The 18900-nt window shown below is 48.3% G+C and overlaps 1 protein-coding gene across 3 annotated transcripts in view; it reads left to right on the top strand.

Annotated features, from left to right (window-relative positions):
- LOC145361334 (fibroblast growth factor receptor 1-like) overlaps positions 1 to 18900 on the top strand; it is a 196801-nt gene that overhangs the window by 70629 nt on the left and 107272 nt on the right. The window lies entirely within an intron of this gene.

The following is an 18900-nucleotide window of genomic DNA, read 5'->3' on the forward strand; positions in this document are numbered from 1 at the left end:
GCGTTCAGTGGCTCTTGTTTTCCTGATCTTGCCCCTTTTTATTTCCCCTGAACAAACCTGCATGAGGAGTGTGTGTGTGACAGCTGTGGCCCTTCCAGTGCAGCCTTTTCACTCTGGTGGGGCCCACCAAATGTGATTTTAAAAGGGCAATGTTTTGCTCCAGGGTGGGCGGGGGGGGGGGGGGGGGGGTGCGTGGAGGGGCACCAATGGTGTTGAAGACCAGTTTATTGTGTGTGTGATGGGTGCTTTGTTTTTCCTTCACTGTGGAAGCGTGTTCATCCAAACTGTTGTGTGTTCTTCACCACGGAGGCAGATACTGAGATCGTTATAGCCAGTGGCTTTTCATGGATTGGGTAGGGGGGGGAACGTGGGGGAAGGTCATGGAGCAACTGAAAGAGCCAGCAGAGTGTGAGGTGGGCTGTGGGAGTCTGGAAGGGCACGGGTTTAATGACGTGAACGTGTGTTGGTGGAGTTGAACCTGACAGTGATGTGGCCTACATTGTAAATCCCTCTCCCCAACACACACTCACTCGCATTAGGATAGAAAACTTTGAGCCACTTAGAGTGATGTACAGGTTGGGCTTATCCAATCTCAGCCACAACGCATGGAGGCTTGAGTTTGACCCTTACCATGAAGCCAGGGTGAAGCATTCCCTGGCTGCTGTCCCCAGAGTAAGACCAATGCAGGCTTGTATTTTTCTGGTTTCAATCGGGTGGTGTGTGCAGAGTTTAGTCACTGAATTTGTTGGGGTTCAGTAAGATCAATCTGCGTGTATAGTGTGCACTTGCCATTGCAGAGTGTCCCAAGGCACTTGTTAAAGGAGTGCAGCGAGACACCAGAGTCAAAACAAGTGACAGGATCAGAGAGAATCTCTGTGTGACGTATCAGATACTGACAGTGTCCCCCTTGCTGCTGTGTCCACAACTTAGAATGTGGATCACTCCTTCAGCCTTTTCATCGCAGCCACATCTGGGTCCGTACAGTGAAGGGTCTTGTTATATTTGATGTTTTAACCCCAGCTTGAATGGAGTGAGGGGGCGGGGAGACCAGTCCCCTGCTGGAATAGTTGTCAGATAACATGACAGGGTAGCTGGTGAACATGGTTCCAGGGGGTGTTGGCTGGCCACGGGGGATTGGGGGGTTGGGGGGGGGGGGGTGCGTGTTGGTGGTGTGCTGCAGATATGGGAGGGTTTGCCGAAACAATAGCCCACAAGTAGCTTCAGGAGAATTGGGGGGTGGGGGGGAGGAGTTATAAGAAGGGACTGCGTAAGAAGGGACCCATCCACTTAATTTGACACTGAGAAGCTTACCTTTTTGATTTGATTTGATTTATTATTGTCACGTGTTAACATACAATGAAAAGTATTGTTTTTTGCGCACGATATAAACAGAGCAGACCGTTCATAGAGAAGGAAAGGAGAGAGTGCAGAATGTAGTGTTACAGTCATAGCTAGGGTGTAGAGAAAGATCAACTGAGTGCAAGGTAAGTCCATTCAAAAGTCTGACAGCAGCAGGGAAGAAGCTGTTCTTGAGTCGGTTGGTACTGAGTAACATAGAGAAGAGTTCAGAGCTGTTGGAGAGGAGTGTGTGTGCATTCAAATATGTTTCATATAGAATTTCCACAGTATCTGCAGAAGTGCTTTCCAGCCCATGTTGTAATGAAAGAAATTCAACGGTCAGTTTGTGCAGACCACTGTCCCCTAAACAGCAAAGTAACAATGACCAGGTAATCTGTTGCAGGGGTTAAGGTTAACCTGGACATTGGAGAACTTTGCTGCTTTTAGCTTTAACCTGGAAAGGCAGACAGGGTTAACGTTACAGCTTGACAATGCAGCACCCCCTCGGGACTTATCGCCTGGAGTGGGACGTGAACCCATCACCTTCTGACTCCGAGGCGTGAATGCTACCCACAGAGCCATCCCTGCCACCGATCAGACGCGGACTGGAGTTTGGGATGATGGTTGTGGCGGATCTGACTGAGTCGTACACAGGGGGGACTGAGTGAAGCGGGGCTGGGCACCTGGAAATGTGTTTATCCAGCTCCCTGGATGGTTTCCTGAACAAACACACTGGACAGAGTAACCCCGAGCTCCCTCATTCCTCTGTAACCTTTGCCACGCACCTGGCAGTGCATCTGGCCCTGATGTATTGGAGGATTAGATCAATTGGTGAAAAACAGGCAGGTCAGTGCTTTTGTTGAACAACAAACACACAGAGGAATTTGACTCCCTCCCCACCCCCACCCCCCTCCTCCGTCTCTCCACTTGTAGTATGAGCACCAGGGCTGATCCTCAATCCACACGGGTGAACTGTATTAGCTGGAGCTGCCTTGGATTACAGGAGAGCCACCATTCACTGTGCACGCGGGGTTTAAATGAAGGACAGAGTCATCCTCAGGAGTACTCCCTCATTGAGTGGTAACAGGCTGAGTTAACCGAGGGAATACCAGAAGCTTTGCTGCTGGATGCCGGGAAGAGATGAGAGAAGGACTAAATCGAAATGGGCCCCATTTGATTTGATTTGATTTATTATGGTCACATGGATGAACATACAGTGAAAAGTATTGTTTCTTGCACACTATACAGACAAAGCCTACCGTTCATAGAGAAGGAAAGGAGAGAGTGCAGAATGTAGTGTTACAGTCATAGCTAGGATGTAGAGAAAGATCAACTTAATGCAAGGTAGGTCCATTCAAAAGTCTGACAGCAGCAGGGAAGAAGCTGTTCTTGAATCGGTTGGTACGTGACCTCAGACTTGTGTATCTTTTCCCCAAAGGAAGAAAGTGGAAGAGAGAACGTCTGGGGTGCGTGGGGTCCTTAATGCTGGCTGCTTTGCCAAGGCAGCGGGAAGTGTAGACAGAGTCAATGGGTGGGAGGCTGGTTTGCGTGATGGATTGGGCTACATTCACAACTTCTTGTAGGAGAGGGGTCTTTGGTGATTTGGGGCCACGTGACAGTTTCACAGCCGCTGAAGTCCATTAGAAGTGACGTCAGCCTTGAGATATCAGTTCCAGGACAGCCTGTTGAGGCACAGACTCTGTCTGAGGAATATATTGTTGGATGCAGTGCTGAGGCATCTTTGATGTGAGAGGGCGGATCAGTGTTTGGTTTCACACCTGGTGTGAGGGCCACCAATGACCACACTGCCAGTGGAGGTCAGAGAGCTGTCTTTGTGCAAGTCATTAGGCACCGAGCAAAGGCACTGCGAGTTACTGAGAGATTGGGACATGAATGAGGAAAGATGGCGGCTGCCTGGGTGATCTTGCATTTCTGGTGAGGTAGCGGGTGGGGGAAGGGGGCGGGTGAATGAATGGGCCGGCTGCAGCTATTGTGGTGATACATCTTCCTGGCCCTTCAGCACGCCTGCGACATGTATGTGAGGCTCCTGAGATAACGGCGTGTGTTTGGCCAGAAGAAACATATCACCTGGAAAGTTTCTGCCGACGTGTGTTTGTGTGTCTTGGAGTGAATTCTGTGGTACTTTAATGCTTTTGGGTACAGGACAGTGCAGTCAAAGGATGCGCACACATCTCCAGATTAAGGAGTTAGCAATGGTTCTTTCTGTGTTTGTGTATCTGCAGTGTGGATTAGGTGGATTGACCATGCTAAATTTCCCCTTCGTGTCAGGGGGATTGACAGGGTAAATACACGTGGGGTTATGGGAATAGGGCCTGGGTGGGATTGTTGTCAGTGCAGACTCGATGGGCCGAATAGCCTCTTCCTTCACCATATGGGTTCTGTGATTCTTCTAGTTGATATTGTATTCAGGGCAGGGAATTAAGTTCAAGTTTATTTATTAGTGTGATAAGTCGGCTTACATTAACACTGCAATGAAGTTACTGTGAAAATCCCCTAGTTGCCACATTCTGGCGCCTGTTGGGGTACGCTGGAATTAAGCCCCTAACCAGCACGTCGTTCGGACTGTGGGAGGAATCCAGAGCACCCGGAGGAAATCCACGCGGACACGGGGAGAATGTGCAAACTGCACTCAGTGACCCAAGCCGGGAATCGAACCCAGGTCCCTGGTACTATGAGGCAGCAGTGCTAACCTCTGTGCCACCCACGTGATGATGTTTTGGTGCGGAGGGCAATTCTGTGACGTTGTAGCATGATTGTTGTGTGAAGCTGTGACCCCTCCAGCCTGGAACGGGGGAGGTCGGGGGGGATCTTTCTGGAAAGGGAACAGCCAGTGTTGTCATCAGCATTCCCAGGTGCTGTGTCTCTGAATTTCCACATCAGGAAGTGTTTCCAGGGCCCTCTGGTCAGGAGAGCTGTGGGATTTGAACAACGCTAATTGTGCTGAGCTGGTTAGTTTCTGCTGCTAATAGTGTGTGAAAAATGCAGATGATGTGACTGAATTTTCAGCGTATTCTGATCTGCTGAGTCATCCAAGCTGGAGGAGGATTTGGAGTCTCATCTTGTTGCTGCAAGTTTCATCAGTTTCCCCACCTTTCCCCCCTTGACGTAGTTGTGTCCCTTGTGGAACCAGGATACCTCCCAGTGTCTCTCCCTGCTGTCTGTTCATGCATGAGACATGAAGTATGTTTTCAGACAAGTGATGTGGAGGTGCATTTCTGAAGCACCTTTCACAACCACAGGAGCTCTCCAAGTGCCTTCCAGCCAATGATGTACTTGTGCAGGTGAACCTCGCTCGTTGTGTAGGAAGTAACATGCACAGCAAGAGGCCGCAAACAGTCCTGTTGATGAAATGACCCAGTACTCTGTTTCGAACTGATGCTGGTCGAGGGATGAATGTTGACTGAGACGTGTAGGAGAACCTCACTGCTCCTCCACGATTACACCCATCTGACAGAGCAGACAGCTCCAACAGGAGGGTATTGTCGTTGGACAAGTAATCCAGAGACCCAGGACAAGATCTGGGGATCAGGGTTCAAATCCCACCATGGCAGATGGTGAAATTTGTGTTCAGTAATAAAAATCTGGAATTAAGAGTCTTGTTGTGAGGAGCAGGCTGTTCTGTGCTTAAAATTGTCAAACAACCCATTGTCGGAAAAACCCATCTGGTTCACAAATGTCCTTCAGGGAAGGAGATCTGCCATCCTTACCTGGTCTGGCCTACATGTGACTCCAGAGTTACAGCAACGTGGCTGACTCTCAACTGCCTTCTTGAAATGGAGGACAGTTAGGGATGATCAATAAATGCTGACCCAGATTTCCACATCTCATAAAATACATTAAAAGAACTGTAGCAGCATTGCCAGGACAGTCAGAACCTACCCGATCATTGCCCAGTCATAATATTATTATTTTATCAGATTATTTATCAGTGTCACCTTACATTAACACTGCAATGAAGTTGCTGTGAAAAACCCCTAGTCACCACAGTCTGGCGCCTGTTCAGGTACACTGGAGGAGAATTTAGCATGGCCAATCCACCTCACCTGCACATGTTTTGGAAACCGGAGCACCTGGAGGAAACCCACGCAGACACGGGGAGAACATGCAGATTCCCCAAAGACGGTGACCCAAGCCGGGAATCGAGCGCGGGTCCCTGGTGCTGTGAGGCAGCCCTCACCTGGATAACACTCTATCCTGAAAGCAGCTCTGTCAATGCCTGTTCCATGGTGATAAGTGTAGGGTTGGGGTTGTTCAGTGGAGTTTGTGTCGGCAGAAAATTGACATTTGGTTCTGAGAATCAAGGTGTGGGTGGCAGATTATTGAAGATAGATGATGTGGAAATGGAACCGTTATGATTGTAGATGCCCTGTTATTGTATGAAATCTTTCCAGGTCAGGACAAGTGGCATGTTTGTGCTGAGATATTGAGTATCTAATCTGGTGTTGTTTGGATGCTGATGATGTTCTAATGATGTTATTTCCCATATAGAACACACATCGATCCTTCCTTCCGGGCTTGGGGACAGGGCAGAGTACAAAGGGCAGCTGATATTTTGCAGTCAGGACGTGGAGTTAGTCTGGTTTATTATTGCACTGCTCTGTGTGTGTGTCTGACAGTGTTAAACCTGAATCATTCTCTCCCATACAGGAAAGGGCAGCTGCGTACAGTCATGTATGATGGACAAGGTGCTGAATGTGTGTGCAGAACCTGATAATTGCTTTAAAAGCTCACAGCCACTTCCTCACAAGGCAGAAGATGGTGCTGCCTTGGTTAATATTTTTTTAAAAAATGGGTGGCTTTTTTTTTTCCTGCTTAGATTTCTGAATTGCTTTGATTTCTGTGACTCATCGAACAAAGTGTTGGAAATGACTAAGAGTTTCATCCTGTCTGGCTGGGGTCACAGCTTCAGTGATTGGGGTGAGACAGCTCCACACTAGAGTCGCTGGGCACTCTCAACAACAGAAATAACCACTTCAGTGAACACAGAAACAGGAGGAGGCCATTCAGCCCCTCGAGAATGTGCACCCTTCACTTGGATCAGGACAGATTTCTACCTCAGCTAGCACCGGCTCCACAGCAGGGGAAATCTGTCTAAGTAAGGTTTAAAATGGCCAATTGATCAAGCGTTCAGTATCTGATTGAGGAAGAGAGGGCTCACCACCCTGGGTGTGAGGAAGTCTTTGCTCATTTCCCTCCTGATTTGAAGGTTGTGCCTCCCATTCCCAGACTCCCTCATTGGCAGAAACTCATTCCCACAGCTTAACTTCTCACTTCCTTTCACAATCCTAACAACATTCAGTTATAAGTTAAAGTTTATTTATTCGTGTGACAAGTAGGCTTACATTAACACTGCAATGAAGTTACTGTGAAAATTCCCCTCGTCGCCACACTCCGGCGCCTGTTTGGGTCAACTGAGGGAGAATTTAGCCCGGCCAATCCATTGAGCCAGCACGTCTTTCGGACTGTGGGAAGAAACCGGAGCACCTGGAGGAAACCCACGCAGACACGGGGAGAATGTGCAAACTCCACACAGATAGTGACCCAAGGCCGGGATTCGAACCCGGGCCCCTGGCTCTGTGAGGCAGCAGTATGAACCACTGCCACCATGTCACCCCACCTTCTCTCCCCAGGGCATATGCTTGGCCTGAGCTCAGGAAGATCAAAGCCAGCCCCAGCTTCCAATTCCTGATCCCTGCCCGGTGATTCCCATTGGAAGTGGGTGTGTCTCCATGCCTGTGTGTATGTATACAGTTTGGGCTCAGCAGTGATGCCCTTCATGGTTGAATATCTTACTGACACTCAGTTGTGGTGATGATTAAAGAGTAGCCACTTGGGCTGAGCTCTGGGCAATGGTTTGATGTGTGGAGCCATCTCCAACAGGGAGATGTTCCTTCAGGAGTGCTGAGTGCAAAGGGGAAGCTGTCAGCTCTGTATTTCTGAAGACGTTACACTTTGTGGATGAATGTTTAAAGAGAACACAGGAATTTTTTTTGCTCTTGCTCGGGATGTTGGTGTTGCTGGCTGGGCCAACATTTATTGCCCATCCCTAATTGTCCTTCAGAAGGTGCTGTTTCTTGAACCAGAGCAGTCCCTGCTGTGGTACACCCTCAGTGCTCTTCAGGAGGGAGTTCCTGGATTTAGACCCAATTGCAATGAAAGAACGGCGATGTATTTCCAAGTCAGGATGGTGAGTGGTTCAGAGGGAAACTTGGAGGTCGTGGTGTTCCCCATGTATCTGCTGCCCCTGTCCTTCTAGATGGAAGTAGTGGTGGGTTTGGAAGGTGCTGTTGGAGGAAATTGGGTGAATTTCTGCATTGTATCTTGTCAATGGTACACACACTGCCACTGTGTGTCAGTGCTGGAGCGCGTCTGTGTGGGTGAGGTGCATGTTGTCCTGGATGACACTGAGCTGCTCGAGTGTGGTTGGAGCTGCAGCCATCCAGGCAAGGAGAGAGTGTCCCATCACACTCCTGGCTTGTGCCTTGTAAATGGTGGACAGGCTTTGGGAAGTCAGGAGATGAGTTACTCTCCATCGGATTTCCAGCCTCTGATTTTTTGATTTGATTCATTGTTGCCACATGTATTAGTTTTACAATGTAAAGGATTGTTTCTTGTGTGCTATACAAAGCATACTGTACATAGAGAAGGAAAGGAGCGTGCAGAATGTAGTATTACAGTCATAGCTAGGGTGTAGCGAAAGATCAACTTAATGCAAGGTAAGACCAGTCAAAAGTCTGATGGCAACAGGGAAGAAGCTGTTCTTGAGTCGGTTGGTGCGTGTCCTTTGTATCCTTTTCCTGAGGGAAGAAGATGGAAAAGAGTATGTCCAGGTTGCTTTACCGAGGCAGCGGGAAGTGGAGACAGAGTCAGTGGATTGGGGGCTGGTTTGAGAGATGGATCGGACGACGTTCACAACCTTTTGTAGTTCCTTGCAGTCTTGGGCAGAGCAGGAGCCCCAGACCAAGCTGTGATATAACCAGAAAGAATGCTTTCTGTTGTGCATCTGGAAAAGTTGGTGAGAGTCGTAACTGACAGGTCAAATTTCCCCAGTCTTCTGAGGAAGTAGTGGGCTTTCTTAACCATAGTGTCAACCTGCTGTTGTAGCCACAGTACTTAAATAGCTGATCCAACTGATTATTGACAGTGAGATCCTTGACATTTGGTTTCCAAGTCCATCGCCTTCACATTGCAATGGCGGAAACGGTTTGGCTTTGGAATCAAATGGCTCCATCTTTCTCTGATTGCTTGGACTGGTTCTCTGTTTATCCACTGACTGCTGTCACCACTCAAGACACATTCACCATGTTTGGTGTGAAATACCAGTTGGATTGTTGAGAATGCGATGGTAGGTTTGGCTGCGGTGAAGGGACAGTGTTGGGTTTGGTAAGCAGATGGACAGGGATGTGTTCTCTCTGATACTGTGCTGGGGATTATCGGAGAGGGTGAAGAATGGAATGGGGTGTGGTGGGGGATAGAGAGGAAGGGTGGTAATGTGGATGAACAGATGGTTCGAAGGGAAGCTGTGAACAGATGTATAAGTCTCCGGTTGGACCTCATTCCATATGTTGTGTTCAGTTCGGGCCACTGCAGCTCAGGAAGGAGACAGTGCCTTTTGAAGGGATGTTGCACAGATGTTGCCTGGACTAAAAAGGGTTAAATTTACAAGGACAGATCTCATAGATTAAGCTTGTTGGCCTGGTGTATCGGAGATGAACAGATGACCTCACTAAGCGGTTTATCGTGATTTAACCAGGTTGCTGTGTCCAACACCAAAAAACTATTTGATCTGCTGGACAGGAGGCTGCCATAAAATTAGAACTCAGAAAATGAGGACTAACATCTGGAAACACAGGAATCTGGGATTCTCTTCTTCTCACTTTCCACAATGCTGAAGAGACTGGCAATAATACATTGTGGGAAGGCCATGGCCTAGTCATATTATCGCTCGACTATTAATCCAGAAACTCGGCCGAAGTTCTGGGGACCCGGGTTTGAATCCCACCACGGTAGATGGTGGAGTTTGAATTAAGAATCTACTGATGATCATGAAACCAATGTCAATTGTCAGAAAGACCCAGCTGCTTCGCTAAGGTCCTTTAGGGAAGGAAATCTGCTGTCCTTACCTGGTCTGGCCTATGTGTGACTGCAGAGTTGTAGCAATGTGATTGACTCTCAACTGCTCTCTGAACGAGGGATGGGCAATAAGTGCTGGCCAGCCAGCGATGCCCATGTCCAACAAATGAATAAAAAACTCAGATTGTGGAGGATTTTAGCAAGATATTCGAGGTATTGGAGTTAAGGTCGATTTGAGTTGATGAGACGCAGACCAGCCAAGATCCAACAGAATGGTGCAGGAGGTTTGAGGGGCTGAATGGCCTCCTCCTGTTGACCTCTTTTCTGGTGCAGGTTTGAAACCCGGTTAAGGAGTTGGGTAAAAGTTTGACCTGTGTGATTCGGTGGGGAGGGAGGAAGCAGGGGAGATGCTGGTAAGATGTTGAAGTTGGATAGGGAAAGGTCATGTTGCCTTGTTTGGCAGGGTCAGTGATTGAGGAGAAGAAGTAGAAAGAACTTTATTGACATAGCAGCTTGTTGAGGGGGTTGAAGGCTTTATCAAAACAACAGCCATTACATCCTTTAAAAGGAGCGAAAAATGTTTGTCACGTCAGAAGGTGCACAGCGGTGGAATTAATGATTTGGTTGTGGTGTGAATGATCCAGATGGTGTCCTGTACGATAACTGGAGCTCCAGAGGAGTTTATCAAATTGGAATGTGGAATTGTTAGCAGCTTAGCCTTGCTGTGGCCTGAGGGCTCTTTTCACTGAAGGAATGCCAGGAATGTTACAATACCCTTGGCATGTTCCAGCAGCTGGTTTATCTTTCTAAAACAAGCTCTTGGTTTGATTTTTATTGTTTTTTTTTCCCAAAAAGCAAAGGACAAACGTTAAGTGTCCAAATGTGATCTGGTTATCATCAGGCGACGTGCTTTGTGCCTGGCAGCTTTGGAGAGAGAGTAGATTGATGATGTTGCTTTGGATTGGACTCCATACTTGCCTCGGGCTTGCCATCTTCAGGAAATTTGGAGACTGGAGGAAACAAAATGTTGAAACGAATCTTGGCACGAGCCTGAAATGGACTGTGGTGCAATCCCGCAAGATGGTTCCGGAATGAATTGGACCACAAGCTCGAGTGACTGCACGTGTGCAGTGAAATGTGGGAGGCAGGAAGTTGCTGTCTGAACAGTCTTAGTCTTGCTATCTCCGCGACAGAGACTCACCATGAGAATCCAGGGTGTGAAGCCGTGACACTGGGTCACTTGCTGGAAAACATTGAGGCTTGTTCATTCCAGTGTACTGACAGGTTTAATAGTGCTGAACCTCAGTAAGTGAGGAACAATATCTCTGGCCCTGAAAATGAAACTTTACAAGTGTGGCTTCTCATTCTTTCACATTTCAGTTGTTACTGGAATTTTCAAAAAATGCCAATTATCTTGAATCTCTTCTGTTTCTGTCTGTTTTATCTCTTTTCCCACTCTTTCATTTGCTTTCTCAGCCTAATTTGACATTGAATTTGATATTCTAGCTTCCACAAATCCTCACTCAGACTCTGAGTGCTTCACTCACACTTGTTCAAGCTGATGGGTTAAGGAGGGACACAGTTATCTGTCCTGCTCACCACACATCCTCGATGCCCTGCAGCTGTTGTGCAGTTTTGGATTTCCCATCACTGCAAGTTCTTGTGCAAAGTGTCACCAGAAGGCCTGTGGGAAGATGGCAGTGTGTACTGAACCTCTGCCATTGCTCCTTCCCCACTGACTGACTGACTCCAAGCTGTGACTTGACTGGACATCCTGTCACAAGGATGGGTTCAAACTAATTTTGAACGGAAAAGATAAAAGCTGTTTGAAACAAAGGTCATTGGAAGCCTGTTGCATCAGGTGGCACAGTGATTAGCACTGCTATCTCAGAGCACCAGGGACCAGGTTCAATTCCGGCCTTGGGTGACTGTCTATGTGGAGATTATCTGTTCTCCCTGTGTCTGTGTGCATATCCTCCAGGTGCTTTCGTTTCCTCCCACAGTCCAAAGATTGCCACCTTGTATCGGGGGCACTAACAGGGTAAACACGTGAAGTTTTGGGGTGAGGGCCAGGTGGGATTGTTGATAGTGCAGGCTTGATAGGCCGAGTGGTCTCCTTCTGTATTGTCAGGCTTCTATGTTCTAAGAGGAGCAGAAAAGCCTTGTTTAATAAGGACTCTGGACAATGTGGTGGAGAGTTTGCCAAGAGGCCAAGCGTGGGGACATGCCTTCCACAGCGCCTCTAGGGTGGAGTGTCTGATTGGCTGGAGAGGCTTCAGGTGAAGCCACTTGTGTTGTAGAGACAGGAAGTTTGCCTGTACAGGTCTGACTGCCCGCTTCTCCAATTAGATGTTGAATTGCTGTAGTTTCTTCGCCGTCTGTACACAGTGGGAATGAATTGTTATGTGCAGGTGTTCCAGGGGCCATTTTTCATGGTTGCACCAGAGACTTGTGTGATGTGAGGTTCCACACAAGTCGGTCAAACTGGCCTTTCTGCTGCAGCATGGCAAATATCGAAAGCAAGGATTTCTCACCTTTGGTAGCTTGTTTAGATGGAATGGACGTGGGGAAGGTGTTTCCATTAGTAGGAGAGTCGAGGATCTGAGGACACAGCCTCAGAGTAAAGGGACAACCCCTTCAAAACTGCGATGAGGAAGAATTTCTTCAGCTAGAGAATGGTGAACCTGTGGAATTCTTTGCCGCAGAAGGCTGTGGAGGCCAGGTCATTGACTGCCTTTAAGACAGAGATAGATAGCTTCTTGATCTATAAGGGGATCAGGGGTTATGGGGAGAAGGCAGGAGAATGGGATGAGAATCATATCAGCCATGTTTGAATGGCAGAGCAGACTCGATGGGCCAAATGGCCTTATTCTGCTGCTATCTCTTGTGGTATCTATATCATGACCAACTTCTGGGAGCGACATGATGAGAATACCTGTCGGCAGCCTCTGACTGCTAATGGAGTTGCAGTATTGCAGAGAATAATGTCAGCCACGTAGTCCTCTCAGATCGGGAATCATATTGGGAGAGGGGGGGTTTACATCTCTGAGCTTGAGTTTTTCCGGAGTTCAGTGTTTGGGACAGTTTGGTCGGAGAACCTAATCCTGTTTGTGTTTGTCTGTTTGTGAGTCTTTACTGAAAAAGACCTCAAGCTGCAGGGTTTTTTTGTGAAACTGGGATGGATTTATACAGAGAGGAACTCTGTGATGGAAGAGGAAGTCTCCCACAGTTTGTTTTCCTATTGATGTGTTCCAAGTCTTCCCAAGTTGTCCTTTGAGGTGAATCATTGAGTTTGGTACTTTTGACTGTACTCTTGTGAGCACCGTGCAAAGCTTCTTTGTACCCCCTCACACTGGCACAGCACTGGTTCACGAGTTTGTTTGTAGTGTATTTATAGCAGTCAGTTACATATGACCCCCCCACCCCCTGCCGTGGCTGAGGTAATAAAGATTCCACATCCTATCCTCGCTCCCAAATTTTGGTTGTTTCTGTTTAGAGTTCTCTGCAGGAAATTTCCAATGATTCGAAGCTTCTGAGTCTGAAGAGAAGCTCTTTGGTTGCTTGCAAGACGGTTTTCGTAGAACCCCGACAGAGTAGAAAGAGGCCATTTAGCCCATCGAGTCTGCACCAAGAACTTGTCCCACCCGTGGCCTGTCCCCGTAACCCCCATGTATTTATTCTGCTAGTCTGCCTGTCACCAGTCAGCGTGGCCAGTCAACCCAACCCACACATCTCTGGAGTGTGGCAAGAAACCCACCCAGAGCTTGTGTGTGGGCCCTTTCAAAGGGTGGGTGTTTGAACCTGTTCACAGGGTGTGTCCTGCTCATGGACGGAAATAAAGCTCCAGGTTCCTGAATTAATGGTGAGGAATGGGGTCAGCGGAAGGGAATGGCCGGAAGACACAGGAGTAGAATTAGGCTATTCAGCCCGTTGAATCTGCTTCACCATTCAGTCATAGTTGTGGTGGGGAGACGGGGCTCTCTCCAAGGTGGAATGCCAGCCTGCCTCCTGGGAGCACCATTTTGAGAAGAGTGGCTCAGGCTTTTTGGGGGATGTGTTTTGATTGTGTCGTGTGTCAGGAATGGAATGACCCTCCTGCCTTGTAGGACTGAATATAAGAACCAGGAGCAGGAGTCGGCCATCTGGCCCCTCGAGCCTGCTCCACCGTTCAATAAGATCGTGGCTGATCTTTTTGTGGGCTGGGCTTCACTTGCCCACCCGCCCCCTATAACCCTAAATTCCTTTACTGTTCAAAAATGTATCAATCCTTGCCTTAAAAACATTCAATGAGGTAGCCTCAACTACTTCACTGGGCAGGGAATTCCACAGATTCACAACCCTTTGTGTGAAGAAGTTCTCGATTTAGTCCTAAATCTGCTCCCCCTTGATTTTGAGGCTATACCCCATAGCTCTAGTTTCACCCACCACTGGAAACATAATTTTTTAAGATCCCCCACTCACTCTTCTGAATTCCAATGAGTATAGCCCCAGTCTACTCAGTTTTCCTCATAAGCCAACCCTCTCAACTCCGAAATCAACCTCGTGAATCTCCTCTGCACCCCCTCCAGTGCCAGTAGATCCTTTCTCAAGTAAGGAGATCAAAACTGTACTTAGTTCTCCAGATGTGGCCTCACCAGCACCTTATACAGCTGCAGCATAGCCTCACTGTTTTTAAACCCCAACCCTCTGGCAATGAAGGACAAAATTCCATTTGCCGCCTTAATTACCTGCACACCAATGTTTTGTGATCCATGCACAAGAACACCCAGATCCCTCTGCACAGGAGCATGCTGCAATTTTTGTACCATCGTCCACTTTGCTGTAGTTCCTACCAAAATGGATGACCTCACAGTTTACTAACATTGTACTCCGTCTGCCGGACCCTTGCCCACTCACTTCGACTATCGATAATCCCTCCATCTGCCAGACCCTCGCCCACTCACTCAGACGATCTCTATCTCTCCCACTCACTCAGACGATCTCTATCTCTCCATCGACCAGACCCTCGCCTGCTCACTTAGACTATCCCTAGTAACTGTCTGGTGGGGAAGGGGTGGGGAGAGTGAGTGGGATGAAGTCGGACGGAGGAGGTATTTGGAGCTTGCTAACGTCACTATCGCAGCCAGGCAAACTTGTTCCATGACTTCGCGCAGTGTGAGCATCAAAGCTGCTGTTTAAAATGTTTAACAACAAAGAACCATTCCAGATGCAGCAGGCTGTATTTTCCCAGTTTAACAGCATCCAAGCATGCTGCTTAGTTTAAACAGGCTCCTTGTACAAACCAGACAGCTGACATGGCCAGAGCGTGGACAAATAAATTATCCCAAACAAGCTGCCTTTTCATGGGAGCTAATCCAGCAAGGACGCTGTCATCTCTTGAGGAGGAGCTGCGAGCTCGAGGAGAAGATGGGGGACAGGCCCATGGATAGGCTGTGTGTACTGGGCCCTCCAAGGGAACCCTTTCCACTGGGGATACAGCCAGTCATTTTGTTTGTCTGAAAAGACATTTTCTGCTGTTGACCAGCATACAGAGAGTTAGAACTCCCGCGGCTCAAAGCACCAAAGCATATGGGGGGAAAAGGGGGGGATCAGGACGTTGAATCTGATGGTCGGCCGTGGCCATAATGAAGAGCAGAGCAGGCTGGAAGGCTCCTGCTTCTCGTCTCTGTGTTACTGTGTTTGAATGAGGTGCTTTCCTCCGTTGGGAATATGGCTCCTGCATGAGCCCGACCCGTTATCTGCCTGTGGGCTATCCCACAAGTGAAGGCACCACAGCTGGATTTCAGCTACCACCCGCTCCCCCCCCCCCTTTCCTCTCCCCCCGCCCCACCCGCTCCCCTGGAAATTGGAGTCCGACCTGTTTCCCTGAATGAGGTGCCCCTTTCTCCAGCCCTGGTGGTGGTGGGCATATCAAACCTGGCACGTTCCTCACCAGGGAGGCAGCTCTACATTCTCCAGTTTACAAGGCCAGGAGGGAAATTGAACGTTGGATTAGGATATCAAGCTGGGTAAACGGGGGCGGCACGGTGACACAGTGGTTACCACTGCTGCCTCCCAGCGCCAGGGACCTCGGTTCAGTTCCTGGCTTGGGGTCACTGTCTGTGCAGAATCTGTACTGTTCTCCCCTTGTCTGCTTGTGTTCCCTCTGGGTGCTCTGGTTTCCTCCCACACTCCAAAGATGTGCAGGTTAGGTGGATTGGCCCATGCTAAAATGCCCCTGGTGTCCAAAGATGCACAGGTTCGATGGATGAGCCATGGTAAATGTGTGGGGTGATGAGGAGAGGGCCTGGATAAGATCCTCTGTCAGAGAGTCAGTACAGACTGGGTGGGCCAAGTGGCTGCTTCTGTAGTGTAGAGATTCCATGAGGAACTGTGTAGGAACGGCAGAGCAAGTCCAAAGGGCTGAATGGTTGTCTTCTACACCTCACGTCCCTTTGAGTGATAGCGGCCAGGAACCAGCAGGAAGAGTCAGTGCCTTCATGAGCAGTCCATTCAGAGAGAGAGAGGAGTGTGAAAGTGGTCACGGTTAGCTTCTATCCTTCTGGTGGCAGGTGGGTGTCAGTGACCAGACCCTGGCTTGTTGCCCACTCCTCATTGCCGAAGGTGCTGGTGTGAGCTGCCACAGTGCATGTGGAACAGCGCGAGACCATAACACCAACTTCACCACCTCTCATCCCTGATGATACAAACTGTAGACTCGAGTCCTGGGAAATTCGGAAACTGCCTCGGGAGGAGTTCTTCCCCTGGTTTGTCGTCTCCCAATTCTTCCTCGTGTTTCGAGCTCAGAGTATCCGAAACCATCCAAATCCCCACTGTCATTATTTCCATTAGCAAGGTATTCCTTCTGATCGACTGTGGAGGACAAGTTTGCACAAGGTGTTGTTGTCTTCATGCCTGCTTTCTCCACCTCCTCCTGCCTACCATACTCTCAGTCCAGCTCTGATGTAGGGATGTACCACCTAGAATTCCCAGTTTAATGAGGCTATTCATCTTGAATTTGTCAAGAGCGCATTAGCCCAAGATGACCACACATGATGTTGAAGTAAGTGAGTCAGCTCTGTGGCATAGCGGTGAGCACTGCTGCCTTGCAGCGCCAGGGACCCAGGTTCAATTCCAGTCACTGGCTGTGTGGAGTCGGCACATTCTTCCCGTGTCAGCGTGGGTTTCCTCCGGATGCTCCGGTTTCCTCCAAATGATGTTCTGGTCAGGTGTATTGGCCATGCTAAAGACTCTGTGTCTGTCCCAAGATCTGTAGATTAGGTGGATTGGCCATGCGAAATTCTTCCTCAGGGATACAAGATGTGCGGGTTAAGCGAGGAAGTAAATATGTGGGTTTGTGAGAATAGGACCTGAGTGGGATGCTCTGTCAGAGAATTGGTGCAGACACCATGGGCTGAATGGTCTCCTTCTATACTGTCAGAATCCTGCGAGTTGGTGGGTGTGGTATAAGTCCAGTTCTTGCCCTGTTTTATTTCCCCTTGGTGAGGGTTTCGATGAGACGGTCGTGGAGAAACACTCCTTTTTAAGGGGTAAAATGTGGAGGTTTCTCTTTCTCCAACCTGCCGGTGAGTTGCCGTTCTGTCCCTGTTTTATAACAGGGACATATACGCCCTCGCTGGTGAGCACTTTTCTTCTGTTTTCACAAGGAAGCAGTTTCCAAACTGAAGCTAATCCAGGTTGATTTCTAATTTCCTGTGTAAACGGGTTCCAACAGGAAGTCGGAGAAGAATCTTTCTCTGAATTGCAGTTTATCTGCTCATCTGTTGGCCAGAAGGATTTTGATTTAACCGTTTGCTATCCTGGGCTGCAGTTGGGGGATGCTGAACCATGTCTATAGTTATGGTGTGAAAAGAGCCATTGGGTCCATCAAGCCTGCACTGGCCAGAGAAGAACAAGCAGTTTGCGGTGTCGATGGTAACCATGATGTGGAGATGCTGGCGTTGGACTGGGGTAAACACAGTGAGAAGTCTCACAACACCAGGTTAAAGTCCAACAGGTTTATTTGGGAGCAAAATCCACTAGATTGTGGAGCAGTGCTCCTTTATCAGGTGAGTGAGAGTTCTGTTCACAAACAGGGCATATGAAGACACAAACTCAATTTACAAAATAACGATTGGAATGCAAGTCTTTACAGGTAATCAAATCTAAGAGGGACAGGTAATGTGAGTGGAGAGAGGGTTAAGCACAAATTGAAGAGATGTGTATTGTCTCTAATGTATTGTGTGTGTATTGTAACTATCCTGTCTGGAGACAATACACATCTCTTTAACCTGTGCTTAACCCTCTCTCCACTCACATTATCTGTCCCTTTAAGACTTGATTACCTGTAAGGACTTGCATTCCAACCATTATTTTGTAAAGTGAGTTTGTGTTTATCTGCCCTGTTTGTGAACAGAACTCCCACTCACCTGACTTAAGGGGCAGTGCTGTGAAAGATCATGGATTTTGCTACCAAATAAACCTGTTGGACTTTAAGAAGTCTCACAACACCAGGTTACAGGGAAGAACAATCCAGCCTAATCCCACTTGCCCACACTTGGTCTGTCACCCTTCAGGTTCTAGGGTTCAGAGGTGATGGGTTCTGCATCTCCGACCCATTTTGAGGCAGAGAAGATTAAAGCCCCATCACCCTTCATTGAAAAAAAATTACTCCTTAACATCTATGTAATCTTTTTACCGATGACTTGAAATCTTTGGTCTCTTGGTTATTTTGTGCTGCTAAGAGAAACAAACTTTTTCTAACCACTCTACCTAAACCCTTCATTATTTTAAACATCTCCATTCAATCTTTCTCTCAGCCTTCTGGGTTCACTGTGATATCCAGCAGCACAGAAGGGAAGGATTAGAACAGATTCTTAGTGGGGGGGTTATCCAGGATCATAGGATCCTACAGTGCAGTGCAGACCCATCGAGTCTGCGCCAACCACAAACCCACCCCAGGCCCTATTCCTACAGCCCCATACATTTACCCTGCTAATTCCCTGAACACTAGGGTCAGTTTCGCATGACCAATCCACCTGACCTGCACATCTTTAGAGTGGGGAGGAAATCAGAGCACCCGAAGGAAACCCACACAAAGACGAGGAGAATGTGCGGAGTCTGTACAGACAGTGACCCGAGCCGGGAATCGAACCCGGATCCCTGGCGCTGTGAGGCAGCAGCACTAACCACGGTGCCAGCCCAGGATGGTTTGTTGAGGGATGTGTAAATTCCTCACTGATTTCCACACACCCAGGAACCCGTCACCAGGCTGCAAAATGTCCAGGTGGAGTTAGGTGAGATTTGCCCTCAGCGCAGCAGAGTTTGTGTGCTCCAGTCCCAGCAAGGCTGAAGCAAGGCTTTTTCTCTGCCCCAGCTGTCCTGTTAACGTACACTGGTATGGTGCTTCCTCCTGAAAACACTCAAATGGGAAAGTCAGGATAATAATTCGGAATTAGAAGCAGGAGTAGATAATTCCGCCCTTTGAGC

This window comes from Carcharhinus amblyrhynchos, chromosome 34, assembly GCF_965287045.1.
Source record: "Carcharhinus amblyrhynchos chromosome 34, sCarAmb.v2.hapA, whole genome shotgun sequence".
Lineage (NCBI taxonomy): Eukaryota > Metazoa > Chordata > Chondrichthyes > Carcharhiniformes > Carcharhinidae > Carcharhinus > Carcharhinus amblyrhynchos.